Source organism: Melanotaenia boesemani, chromosome 6, assembly GCF_017639745.1.
Source record: "Melanotaenia boesemani isolate fMelBoe1 chromosome 6, fMelBoe1.pri, whole genome shotgun sequence".
Lineage (NCBI taxonomy): Eukaryota > Metazoa > Chordata > Actinopteri > Atheriniformes > Melanotaeniidae > Melanotaenia > Melanotaenia boesemani.
This window is the reverse complement of record NC_055687.1, coordinates 33,968,833-33,981,328: the sequence shown is the minus strand read 5'-3', so window position 1 is coordinate 33,981,328 and position 12,496 is coordinate 33,968,833.

Here is a 12,496-nt window from a genome sequence, read left to right as displayed (position 1 = left end):
TTGCATTTGGTAATACCATTGAAAACATTATGTGCTGTGTTACATCATCCTCATGACAAAGTTCAAGGTTTTTTTTAATGTCATTTGCATACTTATAGATGAAAATCATACGCAGGACCAACAATGCCCAGTAAATTTAGCTAAACAATAAACAAGAAGATAAAGAATCAAACCTTAATAAAAATAATAATTCCAAATGAAGACAGTAGCCGAGTAAATTTAAGGTTGAGGAGCATGTTAAAACAGCATGTTGTCGATAACAGAGCAGCCTGAGTCAAGTGTCATAGAGTTCATCAGTTTCAAAGTCTCTGGATAGAAAGTGTATTTGTTCTGACTTTGACACACTGCAGCCTCTTGCCTGAGGGGAGGGGTCAAACGGTTCATGTGTCAGGGTTGTACAGAATCCCACATGATGTGGGTCACACTGCTCCTGCACCAGCTGATATATAGATTTCACCAGTGAAAGCAAGGCTTCCTTCACCTTCTGCAGTGCCTTCCTGTCAGCACCAGAGCAGTTCTCATATCAGGTGGTAATGGAGAAAGTAGGATTACTCTCTACCACACACCTGTAGAATATAATCAAATCAAACTTAATTTATATAACATTTTACAGACAAAAATTATTCAAAGTGCTTAAAATAGAGCAACCAGGAGCAAACACATACATTCAAAGGAACACAATTTAGAGCAAAGATCATAACAAGGTGCATAAAAAGTAGCTTCTCCAAGCAGGGAAGACAAGGTAAAAGAATATAATACAATATAAAAATAAAAGACAAGTTAAATCTAATAGTGAAAAGATAATTAAATCAACTCTTTGTTGGACAGGGAGCTGGTGTAAAGACCTCAAAACAGAAGCAATATGATCCACCTTTCTGGTGTTGGTAAGTTCTGGATCAACTACAACTATCTGATCAAATTTGTGACAAAGCCGTGAACAGACCGTTACAACAGTCCAGTCTGCTAAACAAAAGGCCTGCAGCACCTATTTGTTGAGCCTGGATCGAAAATAAAGGCATTGGAGGGTTCTAAAGACCCATTTATGCAAAAGACAGATTTCATCTTTCATCTGATGGACCAAACGGAGTAGTAGCACTGTAAACCACAAGGGGCAGTGTTGAGCAATATAAATGAAGAAGATGCAATGTATTTAACAACTGCACAGACTACCACCATCTACTGCGCTGCCTTCTTTCATGTCTTTTTCTGAGAATGCACATTATGGTGATCTCCACCTTCGCCATGTTAGATGTCTGAAACTGACGTTAGAACTTGAGGGTGAACTCTGGACTCTGCACTGCCCTCTGGTGGAAGTATTAGCTAACAACCATGCCAATGTAAGGGACTAATGGCAGTATGACGCAGTGACATTTGAAACAAACGTATTTTTTTACATACATAAAGGCAGCATAAATAAGCCTTAAAGGCACCATCACACCAGGCTATTTCAGGGGACTCAGTTCGATTGGGTGGGAAATTCCTTCCTTTGGTTTGGTTTGCTTTCACGCTGCACTTTATTCAAGTGGAACAAACCATCAGGACAATGTCACGCAGTTATAACAACTGCTTGCCAGGGGGTGATTTTCCCTGAAACGATGATTGACCAAGCAGAAAGAAGAAGAAAATCTGACTCAACTGGCCGGGATCCAAAAATGGACCAGAGTTTGCTTCTTAGGTATGCACAAGAGTGTGAATGAGTGTTCACACTATTCCACATAAACTGCACTATCTATGGAAGTGGACCAAACAGCACCAGTGTGAAAGCAACCTAAAATACACAAGCACTTACTTTGTCTTTCCCACACTGATACTGAGGTTGGTTTTCTCCAACCTCCAGATCTTTAACCTACTGCCGGCACCACGGCTCATTGTGGGCTATCAGTCCAGCTACTAGTGTCTTCAGCCAATGTCACAATATGGCTGCCTGGATGCTTAGATTTCACATAATTCTGTGACACCAGCCTAGTGAGTGTTATCATCAGAGAGTTACAGAAGCCTTTTTGTAGACAACCATGTTTCCAGTATACTGCTGTGACATTACAAACATATCTGATGAACATCTCTTGCTGCTGATGCTGGTCTATCCAACTACAATGAGAATGACTCTTTATCCAGGGTTCCAGCAGTCATTGTGAGCCATCCACGTAAAAGCAGACTCATGCTGTTATATTAACCAACATAGTATAAGTTAACAAATGGCATAGACATACTGATGTATGTTCTTGGGGATTATCTGTCTGAATGAACAAAAGAAAGGGGGGGGGAGTAAAAGGAATGACACTTCATTGCACTCACTGTCCTTGTGGTAATCAAAGAAGAACACACTGATGGAAAATGAAAATAACAACAAAAAAAGAGTACAAAATAACATGGGTGCAGCCTTGTCGAGTCAGCCTCTCAAGGCTAAAATAATATCCCTCTCCCTCTATGTACTCAGTGCACTGTATAAAACAACCTCGAACATGGGTCTATTTGGTGCCTTTTATAGAGATGCTCTGCAAAAGTAGGGGCAAAAAGAGTTTTTCTTTCTTTTTAAAAAGGGACTCAGAAGTAGAATGTGCTTTGGTTACTGATAACTGAATGAGGACTATTTTTCACATGACTCATTAAAACGTTCACATTAACATGTATCTTATCAAGGATTAGAAGACTCAAATATTCGTCTATGGCTAAAGGAGCAGCACAAGAGAATCCTCGCACAGCTGTGAGTAGAAAAACCAGCTATCATGTTCAGATTAACATCTGAGGGTTATATTAAGAGATTCTGTTTCAGGGAAATGTTATGTCCTGAAGTGAAATAATAAGAAAAAACCTTAGATTTGTGGCTGTTTATTATGAAAGATACAGGCATGGGTGGATAGGGCAGATGTGTTACCCACAACTAATGCTCCGTCCATTATCATTGCTGCTCCCACTCACTGTCATTCAAGCTAATTCCAATAGCACTGGGCTTCTTTCAGTCACAGCTCTTTGTTGAAAGATGTTTTTCAGATCACAACACATTACTTGTAAAAAAAATGTTTTAATAGGAATTGTGATAAAAAAAAATTGGGGGGGGGGGGGTTGCAGGGAAAGTAAAAATTGGAAATAAGTTTCCAAGACATGAAGATATGGAACATAATATGTAGATAAGATGTAGAAGATAAATCTTTATGTTCAATGATATTTAATAATCTGATCAAACCAGGCGCAGAGCAAGTGCAGAATAAATCATTTATGGTGCTGCTGTTGGTTTTTGTCTTAAATTCAGCAGAGAAGGTTCAGGGACAGCTTACAGCATGTCAGCCCTGTGAAACCAGCTGTTTGATCTTTGACACACAACAAAGATTCAGAGGAGAAGCTCGGGAGGTAATGAAGTAAATGCATAAATGCTAAAAAGGCAGGAGGAAAGTGGTGCAGATGAGGTGTGTGTGGGTTGTTGCATCAGGAGGGCTGGAGTGGAAATAAATGGATAAAAGAAAGTTCTTTAAAAAGTTGCTTTGTTAGTGTTGAAGGCTTGCTTTGATTTGATTTCTTGTGTTTCACTACATTTTTTAAAGCTGGAAATAAGTTGCTTTTGTCAAAACGCAAAGACAAAAATACACAAAAAAAAACTAAATGAAAAGTGGATACTTTGCTTTATTAGTCTAACTTCCCACAAAGCAATTTAACAACAGCGTTAAAGTTTGGATGGAACTTGATCTTTTAAGCTCCATCGGCCTGAAAGAGCTCAAGTAAATACCTCAAATGTTTTCCACACAGACTTCTGAAGGTGTTTTCTTATGACCAAACATATTCTTTTACCTGGACATGTCCTCTTTTTGAGAGGTAAAAAAAAAATCTGTCCAGATGGAATTCCAAAATCATTTGGGATTTTGCTTTATCTCAGCCTCAAATATGTTTAGGTACAATTGCCTGTTATCCACTCATAAGAATCATTTATGCTCAACTAACTAAACCCACCTACCCACCCAGTAAAAGTCCTCTTTTTTATGAAATCAATTCTGGTCATCCTAGCTTACATCACATTACAACCTACTGTAGGAAAGGAAGGGTCTAAACAGCTATCAACATGTTTTTAGCTTTAGACTTCTGGTCAAAGTGGGCATTCAGAGCATTTTAAGGAAAACCTGAATGCAACTGTTATTTCTGTTGTGTGAGTGTTTAATCTCATGTTTTTATAGGACATTTCCTGCTTTTACATCCTAAACATAATCCAGCCAACGACTGTAGTGATTTAGCTTCACTTTCTGTGTCCATCTACAGCATAATTAGCAGTTTTTAGGAGAAATGAGCATCTTCTGATTTTAATAGATGAAAGCCATCCAATGAAAAAACAACTTTATTCTGTTTGTCTAATCTTTTAGTGACACATACCAGTGTTTCACACAACAGCTCATACCACTGCTACACAGAATAAATCAGTAGATAAAATTAAAAGGGCTCACTTTTAGGCCTGTTTTGATGAAAACATTTGGAAGTAGTAAACAAACAACATCATTAGGAAACACACACATCAAGCAGTTTGAACCCAAAAATAGCATTGGGTGGGTTAATAAAATTTGGGCTGCTTTTCACAACATTTGGTGGGTTTTTAGAAACTATTCCAGAGAAAATATTAACAAAATAGTTGTGATTATGTGGAAAAAATAAAAAATGTAGACATTTCAATCAACTCTTGTGTCCTTGCACTTATATAATTAGTTCCTTTATTTTAAAATGGAGAGAATCTATTGAATTTGACATCATCAGTCAGTGATAATCACTGGTTAACCAAGTGTCGCTGTGAAATGGTGTGGGACACTTGTAAGTGCCCCAAACAGGGTTTAGAGTTCAGCCAGCCACTTTCAATTCTCCTTGGCAGTTGTTGGGGAGATTTGATTCCTCTGCGTGTTTGCCTGCTTATAGTTGTTCGTGTTGTACATTCCTCATTTCAAGAGAAGGCCATTGGTATACTTTGCATAGGTAAAACCACTGTATTGTTCCATATGCACTATGTGTGACTGACTTAATAGTTGCAGCTGATTCATTCGTAGCTAATCAGGGAGCCTGTTAGTGTTACCCTTTCTCTTTGTTTATTTAGTGCAGCTGTGTGCTTATGATGTGTTCTTTATTACACATGGAATAGTTTTACGGATCTTACATGAGTTTGTAGAGAGGTTTAGATTTGGCCTGGTTTTTATTGAGGTGGCTGGGTTTTACATTGGGCTTGGGCTGGAAACTGTCAGTCAGATCTGGCAACCCTGTCCTGACTCCTTCCTAACATTTTCCATTGTACAAACAGCTGAGAGATCAGTGCTTTCTGTACTCTATCTGCAACATGTGATTGCATTTCAACCAATATGATTTGCTCTGCTCTTTTGTTTCTTGCTAACATGATTGGCTGTCCCTGCTGTTACTGTCTCTGTTGAAAGGGTTGGTAGCATTAGCCAATGGGAAAAAGCGGCGCTAATCAGGTGATAGTTTAGAGTGGATCAATTTAAAAGTTTAAGTTACAAATTTATTTTCTCTCATCTTCCAGGGACTTTTGTGGCGTCACTTTCATGTCCCTACTAATATCAAAATCAAACCTACACTCTTGACCTTGCAGATGTAGTCGTTTCTGTTTCTGCACACACAAATTGTTAAATGCATGTTCAAGCATCACTTAATGTGCACAGATCAGATTATCTCTATAATCAGGAGGCAATGAACTGTTCTGTCATAGAAAACTTGACGTTACAGCTTGTGGGAATTACTGACATCTATTGGCATAAATGGGCATAGCAAAGCTTTCAAATGCCAAGTATAGCTGTGAATGGACGGTGGCCTTCAGTGGCCAAAATTCTTCCACACATTACCATGTTTTCACCTTGAGTAGATCCAGTGTCTCAGGTGCAGCAATGACTGCACTACGGGTAATTACTTCAGCATTATGGACATGCGTACTTTCTTCCTCTGTGGTCCTTTTAAGGCGTTAATTATCCCAAATGGTACTCTAGCACCAATCAATCCAAGCTGGCACTGCAGTTTTAAAGCTCAGAGGATTCTCGCTTTACATAGAGTTGTTTGTAAAATGGTGGCACGAACATGACAGCTGCAAGTAGATATAAATGGTTCATTTTAAGAAAATAAAAACAAAACAGTTACTTTAGTAAAGCTATTAATACATATGCAAAATGTAATGTCAGACGAGGCATGATTTTTATAAAATATGTAAAATAGACATACAATATTAATGTTTTTAACATGTGCTAAGGTTATTTTCCATGTGCTATTTGCTTTACTTTATATGTAACATTGCATTTGACTGGGGTGAATAAGGCACTTGAAGGCTTCACAAAGCCACTCCAGTTTTTTATCCCATAAATAACACAATGAAGAAACGTTTAAGTATTAAGAAAACAGCTGTGGTGAACCGCGTCCCCTCAGAGTGTTTAATCCATTTTGTTTGGCCATTTAATCAATAAAAAAACAGATCCCTGCTCTATCGCCCCCAAAGGTTTACATGACCTTAAGTTTAATGACATCAGAATATTGAGCTATACACACACACACACACACACACACACACACACACACACACACACACACACACACACACACACACACACACACACACTTGGCACAATTTAATTATTCTGTGACAATTTGCACAGCCAGTGGAGATAATTTTCATTATTTTCCCCCACATCTCATTTTTTTAGGCTTCAGTGCTGTTTTTAATGTGTTTTATGTTTTTAGGAAACTTGTGACATAACACTGAATACAATGATTTGCAAAATCATTTTATCTCTATATTCATTTGCAAATATAACAGATAAAACTGTTTGTTGGCAAATAAATATGCTGTCTTGGTTTTCTGGCTTCTACCATGCATGTTAGGCCAACTGGTGGTTGTAAGTTTAGCCAAGCAGCAACTGCAAGTGCTTGTTTGTCTCTGTGTGATGGACCGGTGACCTGTCCAGGGTTTACATTGCCTCTGATAGCAGCAGTCATAGGCTTCAGCCCCCGTCACCATGAATCAGGTGGAAAACCTGGATGGATAGATTTGGAAATTAATTATAGCTCCACATTATTAGGCTGCAGCAGGTGTGCATTTATTACTGCGCTGCTGAACAGTCACTGTCACACAGTCACTCATCTTTATTTTCTTTTGCATAAAAAGCTCATTATTAGCTGAAACGTTTGGAACAAATGTGTAATTTAAAACAAAGGTGTTGAAATGTATTCTCCAGTAAATGTCCACTGAGTCATGTTTTGTATTGAAGCTCCTGTTTGACTGTGAACTTAGTTGACTCTGCATCTATTAACATAAATAATTATATTAATATATAATAACTCTAAGACAGCCACTACTGTTTTCATGTCATTGAATCTGACTCAAATGCACCACCAGTAGGTCTGTTAATAATCACTGAATTATTATTCATTATGGCCTTGAAGCGGAAATATTCTCCTCTTCGTTTCATTTTAATGTCCCTTAAACTGATGGTAGATTAGTTGGTGATAACATTACAGGTTTTGAAGTCTGAGTCATTCATTTTTTCAGATAAAGCAATGACAGTATTGATATCTTTATAATCCTGAAATTACATGGAATCGATTAATACTAAATAAGCTGTTATTGATAACTGGGAAAGGACTAAAATATTGACAAAGTTGACCTGTTGTTATCATAAACGCCACAAAATCTTCCTGTGTGTGGGTAAAGCATGATGTGCGTGTGTGAAAGGGAGTGTTTGTGGGGGAGGCTGTGAGTCAGGGGTTACAGGGTAGATAGATGGGAGAAATGGGTGGAGGGTGGTGAGGGTGGAGGAGAATGGGGGGAGTGGTAGAAGGTGCCCTGGTTTCTGGGGTGTGCAGCTGGAACATTGGAGTGGGTGCTGGCTGCCTGAGGAGGCCTGGTCCTCCCGGGCATGGAGCGAGCCCTTCTGCCTTTGGGGTGGGGGGCGGCACGCCTCTGGGCTCTTGGGGCTTGGGGCCCTTCGCTCTGGCCATCCTGGATGGCCAGTGCCTGGCGGGGTCACTGGCTGCCGATCTTGGCCCACCGGGGCCTGTGCCCCGTGACCGCAGAGGGCTCTGGCCGGGGCCTTCCTCTGCCGCCCTTGGGGTGGGTCCGGGGTAGTCTTGCTGTTGTTGTCTTGGTTATTGTTTTTAGGAGATCTCAATGACTGTCAGCTTAGTTTACCTGTAAAAGCTGTGAGAAATCATCTGTTGTGTTTCTGTACAGGTGTAGCAGTTGGTTGTCTGGTATTAAAGGTCCCATATTATGCAAAATTCACTTTTTAATGGTTTTGGAACAGTCATACTGGTCCCCCCGCATGTGTAGGAGACCCGTAAGTGTGAAACTCTTTCAGGCGCTCTCTCTCCCCCCTGCTCCACCTCTAGGGAAGTAAGCGCTGAAATGAGCTTGTTTGAAAGCGTGTACGTTATGACGTCATAAGGGACAATAACCACTCCCCACAGAGCGATGGACCCGTCTACCGGCTCTCAAAGCCCGCCCTCTAAAAATCACCTAGCGCCCAGTGTTTTTCCCTCTTCGGCAACCCTCGTTAGCGGACATGGCTAAGCGACAGAAGCACTGTTCTGTTTGTGGCTGCATAAATGAACACGAAAACGTTTTTTTTACTTCCATCCACTGAACCCACGAGGACTGAGTGGATTAATTTTATTTTTGGAGGAAATGTACCCGGAAAACTTCCAAAGGTTTTGCATGTCTGTGGCCAGCATTTCAAAGAGGACTGTTTCCACAACATGGGGGCATGGAAAGCAGGCTTCGCCAACCGTTTGAAGCTGAAGCCAGGTTCAATACCAACTGTCCGTGACACAGCTGGAGAGGTAAGAGCTGGCAGTTATTTTATCGTTTCGGCCTTATTAGTCTGATAGCTTGAAAATATATTAACCTGTCAATCACCTCATGACGGGCGATGCGATGGGCGGAGCCAACAGCTGAGCTGCTCCACCAGGGTTCCGCCCACCATAAATGGCACATTTCTGAAGCTGCTAAAAAGAGGGAGGTGAAGAGAAGCCGCTGCACTCAAACTGAGGGTCGATTTGTCCATACCATGGCGGAAATATTTCATTTAGATATTAATGAATGGTCTCAGATTGGGAATAAAGTGTATAATATGGGACCTTTAAGTTTAATTGAAGGGTCATTGCTTCTATCCACTGTATCTTTATCCCTACTTCCCTTCTACACTTTCCTTTTTACTTTTTTTTTTTTACTTTACTTTTTTATTTCTGTCCTTATTTTTTTTTTTTTCTTTTTGTCTTTCTTCTGTCCCCTCTGGTCAGGTACAGCAATATTTCTATATACTAAATAAATAAAATTCCATAATACTAAATAAATAAGATAAAACATATATTTATACATATAAAGAATAAAAAACAAAAGATTATCAAGAGGAGTCTTATACCCATGAAGCTCATCTTAGCAGAGCAAATTTGTTCGGTATAACACATCAGCCTGTTTGCTACAAGTTAAAAAAAAAGAAAAAAAAGAATCTTTGTGTCAAACGATTGTTAGTAATAACATTGAATTTCTTATATTTATTACTCTGTACTGTCTCCATGTAAATCTGATATCAGCTCAAACTATGTGTTTGTCCAGGTGTTGCTTACCTCTCATCTGAAAGAAGTGAATACATTAATTTTTCTTCTCTTCTGTGGTTGATCAGTCCATACATAGGTTATGTAACTCAGGTCAAACACCTGGTGCAGGTGTGGACTAAACAATTTGGCACCTTTTTAAGAGGGTTAGGAGGGCTTCAGAGAACATCTATAATTATTTTTAATGCTAAATTTAAAGCAAATTTAAGCTCACTCGGGGCTTGTTTTTATTTAAATGTTTTATTTGGTTTATTTGACTTGAATATTAGTCTAAGACAACTGTCTTTTGCCCTTGTTACTAGGGCCATATCTCTTTATTCCTCCCTTAATGGGACACTGGTACAAGAGGTCTGGTGAAGTTAATGACCTGTGGAACAAAACTGGAACTGACTGATAATTATTCATGATGATTCTAATTACGTGGAGATCTTTAGACAATTCAGTTCAATCACAATTCAGATGCTTGTGATGTAAATATAAAATAATTATGGATCATTGTTTTTCCCTGTTCATGTCATGCACCAATATATTTTTGTCCGGTGACGAATAGTAGAGATACAGAAGCAGATGCAGGAGGAAAAGCTGGAGAAGGGATTGTAGGGGAAGCTGGAGGAGATGGAGGAGTAGAGGCTAGAGGAGGGAGAGTAGGACAAGCTAGAGGAGAAGAAACTGGAGGAGGGAGAGTAGGAGAGAATGGAGGAGGTGAAGGAGTAGAGGCTTGAGATGGAGAAGAGGCTGGAGGCTCAGAGGTGAGGTTGAAAGAATAAACATGTTAGTCATGACATAAAGCTTTGTGACAACTGTTAGAGTGATGATAATCTGGATCAGAGCTTTCAAAGTTCAAACACCAGACATCCTGAGAGGCATGCTGCCTGACATCAGAGGTCAGGTGATCAGGTGGAGGTCCTTGTGAGGCTGTTGTTGATTGTCTGCTGAAGCTCAGAGGAGTTTCAGGGCACTGAGGAGGTTAAAGACCTGGCTTTGCAACTGCATGAGGCAGAAATGCCTTAACAATGTGGCAGTTTTATCACAAACATCAAGAAAGAGTTAATGCCATGAACAGGAAGAAACTCTGCCAGGAATTCATCTCTGCCAATGATCACAGACAACATGTGTTTGGAAACTTTGGTTGGGTTTGTTATGTTGACCCCTCTGTGGTCTTGCTGTTCACTTTACAAATAAAAAAAAGTCAATGGTTCTGTGTTACACTCATTTAAAATAAAATGTAATACTTGATTACTGAATAATGGATATTTTATTCAATTTCTTCCCACCTGTGATGCCAGTTTGACCTGCCCACCGTTAGGTGGTGCTATGTAAATGATGGTATTCCATAAATAAGTAAAATTGGTGGTACTGAGTTGGTGTGAAGTTGACTAACAAGGTGAAACATAGAATTGGGTGATAATGTTTTGCTATATGCTTTACAACCAGTCAAACCAAAAAAGGAACATTAATCTTAAAAGTAGCAACAGAAAACTTGAAGAAGTGCTAGAAAACGCCCCCACCTCCACCTCTGAAATCAAAACTTCGTCCCTGCCCTTAAATCCACAAAGATTAAGAAACTTTTTTGAAATTGTGAACTTACAACAAAATGCCTTTGGTGACAGCGATATGGCAGCAACAGTAATTAAAAAATTAAATATTAAAATATATCCAAGTTAAAATATGCTAAAAACAAGATAATAAGTGGCAACACAGTTGAAAGGTACACTATGGGGCATGTACCAAATGCAAAGAAGCAAGACAACAAGACGATGCTGAACCACATCCTGCATCCATCACAACAGCATGGCTTCACAGGAGAAGAGTCCAGCTGCTGAACTGGCCTGCCTGCAGTCCAGACCTTTCACCAATACACAACATCTGGAGCATCATGGAAGCAGAAATCCAGCAACCAAGGTCCAGAACTGTAGAGCAGCTAGAATCCTGCATCAGACCAGAATGGGACAACATTCATCTCCTAAAACTCCAGCAAATGGTCTCCTCACTTCCCAGATGTTTACAGACAGTTGTTAAAAGAAGAGGAGATGCTACACCGTGCCGAACACCACCCTGGACCTACTTTTTACAGACGTGTGGCTGCTATCAGATTCACTATCAGCTAATTTTTCCATGAAATAGTAAAAATGTCTCAGTTTCAACATCTGATATGTTGTTTATCTTCTATTGGGAATAAAATCTGGGTTGATGAGATTTGCAAATCATTATATTTCGTGTTTATTTACATTTTACACAGTGTCCATACTTTTTATTTGGAATTAGGGTTGTACTTATTAAAAAGGAAAGTATTATTAATTTATAATCTGTATCATCTTTCTGCATCAAAACTCATCAAGGAGTCAATGACGATATGAAAATAGTTAATTTTTATTATTGAATTGGTCTTCTTTTGCATGCAGTATGACGGCTGTTGGATTGTTATAAAAAAAGAGGGATCAAAGTGATTAAGATAAAAGGTTCATACAGCAAATTTAATAGAGTTTTTCCTTTATTTAAAAGAACTCCGATTAAAGGGAAATAATACTTTTCTGAAGATGACAGCTTATGGTATTGTACATGCTGATTTTTTATCCTTTTTATCTGAAATAACAGAAATTATGCATATTATAAAAGTGTTGGAGGAACATAATAAAATACTGCATTATTTTCTTTCCAGAGGTGGAGGATCATGCAGAGATTCAGAACAAGCTGACAAAGAAAACACAGAGGCTTTAACAGACAGTCAGGTCTGCTGTCATGTCCTGCAAACCACGCTGGCAATAACTGACTGGCTGTAAAAAAGAAAAGAAAATTGATCGCTGTAAACAGCAGAGCAAAAGCAGACGTGGTCACATGGTTGAGATAAAGATTAAGCTGTGCCAAAATCACTGCCCCCCCCCTTCCTTTGTTGAAAACAGGATGCTCATATGTGAAAAGACAT